Source organism: Excalfactoria chinensis, chromosome 2 (genome assembly GCF_039878825.1).
Source record: "Excalfactoria chinensis isolate bCotChi1 chromosome 2, bCotChi1.hap2, whole genome shotgun sequence".
In the NCBI taxonomy this organism is placed as follows: Eukaryota; Metazoa; Chordata; class Aves; order Galliformes; family Phasianidae; genus Excalfactoria; species Excalfactoria chinensis.
The window spans coordinates 23,630,606-23,637,026 of record NC_092826.1 but is presented as its reverse complement, the minus strand read 5'-3'; positions in this window follow the sequence as shown (position 1 = coordinate 23,637,026).

Here is a 6,421-nt window from a genome sequence, read left to right as displayed (position 1 = left end):
TTCCCCAAACATTGCTTTTGCGTTATTATTACTATTATATATTTATTTTTTCTGAAACGTTGCAATTGTTCTGAACGTCCATATCAGAGAAGGCCGGGGAAGTATTACGGCAGGTTGTGACCTGCCCTTCTCCTGACGAGCAGTGCAGGGCTTGAGGCGGGGCCCGCTGAGGTGCGAAAATGGTGGTAGCCTCCAAAGCTTCTTAAAACGTGAGGAGATAAATCTGTGTGCTATAAAACCGGCTGCTTTGCTGAGAAGCATTCCCGTGTGTCACCCTGAGGGTATAAGGACTGAATTTCCGTCCTCCCGAAAGCCCATTCTGTCACCATCTGGAAGACTCAGGCAGTGAAGAGGGAGTAGCCTTTCCTGATGGATTTTTCAGCCTATATTGAGACAGGACAGATGTTTGTCTCCCAGGCGTCGTGTTGATCTGCTGTCCAAAGGGCAGAGACTGCCAGGCTCTGATAACACAAGGAGATAAGCAATTACTTGGTACAAAATCAGTCTTTAGTTGTGGCTGCCAAGTGTCACCCCATGTCCCAACCACGCGGGTACCCAAAACTAATGCACTTTGTGAAACGCGTTATGTGGAAAGCTTTTGGATGTTTTCATAAGAATTTGGTAACAAGCCATAAGTGAAAAAACTTCATCAGATGAGACTGTGGTCTGAGATTTCACCAGCTGGTCGTGTTTTTTGGTGACATAATTGATAAGATTAAATAGTATCACATCATTTGAAAATTCTCCACAGAAGCAGCTTTACACACTAGAATTTAGGATCTGAAGCTTATGCAGAGACTGAATCATAAAGAGAAATAATCACAGCATGAAACAGAGACTGATGTATTTCTAGAATTTAAGTGCTTAATTTTTACCTTAATAAATAGAATACGGAAATAATAAGCTATGGTGATATTACAATGGGAAAACAATGCTTTCAAAGCTAAATGGGAAAAAAAGGTTTTGTTTTCTGGTAAATGTTTAAACACCGATCGTTCTTCTTTGTGACAAGATCTCCTTTTTAAATGTCATTGTTTCATGCAGGAATAAACTGAATCTGAGCTAGCTCTGATGTTAGCACGTAAGGAACAGCACACTACAAAGCAGCTGGTTGTTACACTGTCTGTATCGTGCAGGAAAGGCGGTCGTGTCACGTTAACCTGATCTTATAAACATGGTTACTAACTTGGAACTTCTTTTTTGGTACGAATTACATTGAGCTTTCAGCTTTCAATCAGCTTTTACAAGGAACTCTATAGGGATCAAGTCAATACTTAAAGGCTCTTTTTGGTGAGGATTTTTAGAGATTTTTAGCATTTTGAGCTCCCAAATCTGTTGCCTTGGGCCCAACGTAGATCTTTAATAAATGTACTTCAGGGTGTAACTTCAGTGCATTTTAAGCCCATGAACTTGCTGAAGAAGACTGAAAGCTCTAAGGCCACCCTCAGCTGCCCAGAGGGAGAGCTGTGTTGCGCCTCTGAGTGACAGCTCACGCTCAGGTGAGAATTACTGTTATTAAGCATCTCGCCTTGCTGACCTGTTCTTTGAAATATAGTTGCTATCTAAATAATTACCGACTCTGGATTTAAAACAAAACAAAACAACCACAACAAAGTATTTCTCTAGCTCTTCTGCTTATCCAAGACCTTTAAACCTTTTAGTCACCTGAGCTGCTAAGCAGTCTGAATAGAAGAAATTAGATAATAGCTCTGTTTTTAATTATTTTGAGTCCGTGCAGCTAAGAATATGCAAGTAGAGTGTATGCAGATTTGCTAACAGCCCACAGTCTCCAAGAGAAGGTAGGTGGACTCGACTAGTAACAAGAGAAGGTACCAAATGCTGTACAGTCAAGCAATATGATATGGTAGGCTAGTAACAAGCATTCTGTGGATGTTGCTCAGTCTGTAACGTGAAGAATTCAAACACTGGATAAATGCTTAATTCTGTGTATAATTACACCACTGTGCAATTTCTATGAAAATCCTACCTTGTTTGATGAGTGGGGTGTGCTCCCCTGAGCAGCTTCATTCTTGGCTACCCAGAGGATGGGTCACCACTTTAGTTCAGTGCCAGAGCATCACAAGCATGAGCTCACAAGCATGTTTTTCTGCCCTGGGCCTCATTGCCCCTTGGCTCTTTTGACCTGCGCATTTTGCTGCATCCATATCCATGTGTGCCTCAGGGCTGTTGTGTGTTCATGTTGCCAGTGAATCTTGAGGGTCCTCAGCAGTAAAGGCTGAATGATAGACTCTGTCTCCAAAAGATTCTTAGTTTTGCACAGGTTTATGGACTGGAACTGCCATTTTGGAATACTTGCATATCTGGCAGCTAATAACAAAGGGAATTTGTGCTGCCCGCCAGGTGACTATGTCTGTATTCAGGATTAATCTCAGTGAAGTATTTTGGATGTAAGATCTATAAGGTACATGCCTCCGTAAATGCAGGTAAGCTGAAAAACATACTGCTAGAGCTCTGAAAGTTGTACAGGCAAATGAACCAATCTCAGAACAAACTTACAAAATGTTTCTCAAGGTGCCTTCATAGTGTCACGGAATTAAATCACATATGTACCCCTGCATCCTGCCCCTAAGTTCTTCTGTGGTTGTTTTCTATTTTTGAAGGCCAAATATATATATATATATATATATATATATGAAAGAAAATAGTGAACTTTTATCTGTCCGTTGCTTTTATTTTCATCATAATGCTTAGAGACCGCAAGCCAAAATCCGTTGTGACAGGAGCTGTTCAAAGACCTCAGTTTAAAAGGCCTTGTTTAAGGGGGAAAAAAGAAAGAATTAATGTGTCGTGCACATTTGCATATCTCACTGGTATTATAAGAAAAGGAATGCAGTGCTTCTTAAATCCAGGCACAGGATCTGTTTGCTAGGCTGAAAGATGAGAAGGAAGGCCTGGGATTGTTAGTTTCACACATGACCCATCTCTGTGCCCCTCCACGGTCTCAGCTCAGTTTTCACAGATAATCAAAGTAGGCAGAAACTGAAGTTGTTATTATACACCTTAACCTCTGTATGATAAAACTGTACTTAAGGATGGCTGAAAACAATGACAAGCCTGTCCTGTGCTGGTTTTGAAGTAAGAAAGTCTGTAGAGTACAGGAGTTAAATGTGAGCCTCATATGCACAGAAGAATTGTATCTCTGGTCCCATCACCACGGCTGTGGGATAAATCACCCGCCCACTAGAAAACACAGACACAGAGCATTATCTGGTGCAATGATGACTCAAGAAGTTGGCGGCAGCTAATGGCGCAGAAAGTGGTTGTTGTTTTCAACCTGCTCCTTCACACCTACAAGTGCAGGACTAATGGCACACAGAGCAGCAGGAAGACTCATACTGCAGTCAGAGCATTCTGCACGTCACTTCTGTAACCAGAAATGATGGACAGCATTTAGCCACTGACTCTAAAAGCCTATTTTTGGTAACTTTTTATCCCATATGCTTTACTTCTGTCACTACAGAGCACTAATGCAAATTTATGTGTGGAGGCTGCTGTTACAAAGCCACAGTTTATTGGCCTGAATCATTTTACTACAGTAGATTATGACAGACAGAAATTACAATGGTAAAGATGCCTTAATTTACACATAGGAGGCCTCTTCTTTTATTCCTGGCTAGAACTGCAGTTTCTGTAGAGCTCATTATCTATTCCTAATTGCACACCTGTCACTTCTTTTTGTCTTGGCGCTATTTTAGCTAACCATATTTTTAGAAACGGAGGAATTTTCAGTCTCAATTCAGAAGTAGCTCACGTTGAAAAATATAATCTTGATTGGCAAGAAAACTGTTTATGTGATTAAAATTTTCTTCCAGCCCAGCTTCATATCAGTACGTTACTGTTACTGCTTAGCTCCTTCTTGGTCATCTTGAAGACACTAGCTGCTTTCAAAAATCTGAATGTAATATATTCACTTCCCCCTAATCACAGCGCATATACTCAAGATTCCTTCCTTTATTATCTATCAGATGTTTCAGCTCAGTCGACACCAATAGAACCTTTCCTTCTGCTAGAAAACATTCATTTAGTAGCTTGTCAGATGTTACTCTATGGTTGCTTTTGAATAAACTTTTAATTCCCTTTTTCTACTTTCTTTTGTCTTCTTGAATGGATGGATATTCCAGAGTGTGTTTTTCTATATACTTCTAGATTTGAAGATTCTTCTACATTTTAGTTTATATATGATTTTCATTCTATCATTGATTTTTGGTTGGGTGGGTCCTGTGGGAGGGACAACAGAGAAGTAGATCACTTTTCTAGCCAGAAACTCCTCTTAGTCAATGGCTAGATGGGTGAAATACAAGAAAAATCATTGAAGATCTGAAATGACTTCTGGTGTTTCAGTAGATGGCACTCTAAGAAGAAATGGAGTTGCTGTTCATTTGTGGTGCTAGCTATAGATTAAGTATAAAGAGATGAGCTTAGAATCATAGAATCACCAAGGTTGGAAAAGACCTAAAAGATCATCCAGCCCAACCGTTCACCTACTACCAATAGCTCCAAATCAGGTGAGCTTAAAAGTCAGGGTTATGATGACTTTAGATCATGAGGTATCCCATGACACCTATCACAAGAATAACAGCATCTTCATGAAACTCCACTTTGGTTAATTATTCATCTGACTTGAATTTTCTCTGCCATTTCAGTCTCAAAGAGCGGCATTCTTCATTTTAAACCAGAACTTGCTTCACACAGCATTTTAATTAAAGGCTTACTGCATATCAGGAGTGGATGGATTAACATAAATGAGTGTATGATTTGTCCAGGGCAAAAAAAGAAAAAAGAAAAAAAAAAAAAAGAGTAACAAGGCCTGTTATTATGTGAGTATTGCTATCTATTCTAAGTACAGTCTCTCTGATGACCTAGTGCTTAACAGGTTCATGACAGTATTTCAAGTTGTACTGCAAAGACTGCTGTGCACACACATAGAATCATGGAATCCTTGTGTTGGAAGGGACCTCTGAGGGCCATCTAGTCCAACTGCCCTGCAGTGAACAAGGACATCACATCTAGATCAGGTTGCCCAGAGCCTTACCCAGCCTCACCTTGAAAGTCTTAAGGGAGACTTTCATCACTTGCATCAACTATATCTCTGGACAACCTGTTCCAGTGCCTTACCAACTTCACTATATAAGACTTTTTTCCTTAGATCTAAACTAAATCTACCCTCTCTGAGCTTGAAACCACCTCCCCTTATTCTGTTACCACAGACCCTGCTAAAGAGTCTGTCCCCTTCTTTCCTGTAGCTCTTCTTTAGATACTGAAAGGCTACTATCAAGTCTCCCTGGAGCCTTCTTTTCTCCAGGCTGAACAGCCCCAGCTATCTCAGCCTGCCTCAAAGGAGAGGTGTTTTATTCCATGGGTCATTTTCGTGGCCCTTCCCTGGATTCACTCCAACAGGTCTATGTCTCTCCTGTACTGAGGACTCCACATCTGGATGCAGTACTGCAGGTGAGATCTCACCAGTACAGAGCAGAAGGGCAGGATCACCTCCCTTGCCCTGCTGGCCACACTTCTTTGGATGCAGCCCAAGATATGGTTGGCTTTCTGGGCCACAAGGGCACATTGCTGCCTTATGTCCAGCTTCCCATCCACCAGTATCCTCAGGTCTTTCTCAGCAGGGCTGTTCTCAGTTCTTTCATCCCACAGCTCATAATGGTGATGGGGGTTGCTTTGACCAAGATGCAAGATTTTGCATTTGGATTTGTTCAATCTCGTGAAGTTCATGCCCAACTGTCTAGGTTCCTCTGGATGGCATCCCATTCTTCTGGTGTGTTGACCACACCCCACAGCTTGGTGTCATCAGCAAACTTGCTGAGGGTGCATTCGACCCCATTGTTGATATCACTGATGAAGATACTGAAGAGTATCAGCCCCAGCACCGACCCCTGGTGACCATTTGTCACCATTGTCCATCCAGATATTGAGCCACTGACCACCACTCTCTGGATTTGATCACATATGGGTTGTATGGACCGAAATGGCATGGTGCCGCTTTTCAGACTTAGTTGCAGTTGCTCATACATTAATATAATGCTCATATGTGATCAAGACTATTCATATTTAGCTGGCAGTTTTTGAATCACTAGCACTTGGAATGTAAACATATTACATCAGGCCAGGGGAGTGGAAATGCTGGTGGTGGCCTTTCTCCAAGATAAGCTTTATGTCTGGGAGCTGCCAAAAGAGATGCTGCTGAAGGAATGTGTTCGAATTAAAACCCTGAAGAGCACTGGGTGCCTTGAGCATGGCTCTGTTAGGGCTCCAGGTTCAGGGGGTTAGGAAACCTTCACATAACTTGATGTGTGTTTGCATGAAGTAGAGAGTGAGTTTACTGTGAATACCCAAAATTTATACTGTTTGTATCTTTGCATCTAAATACTGTCTCTACCTACATAACCTC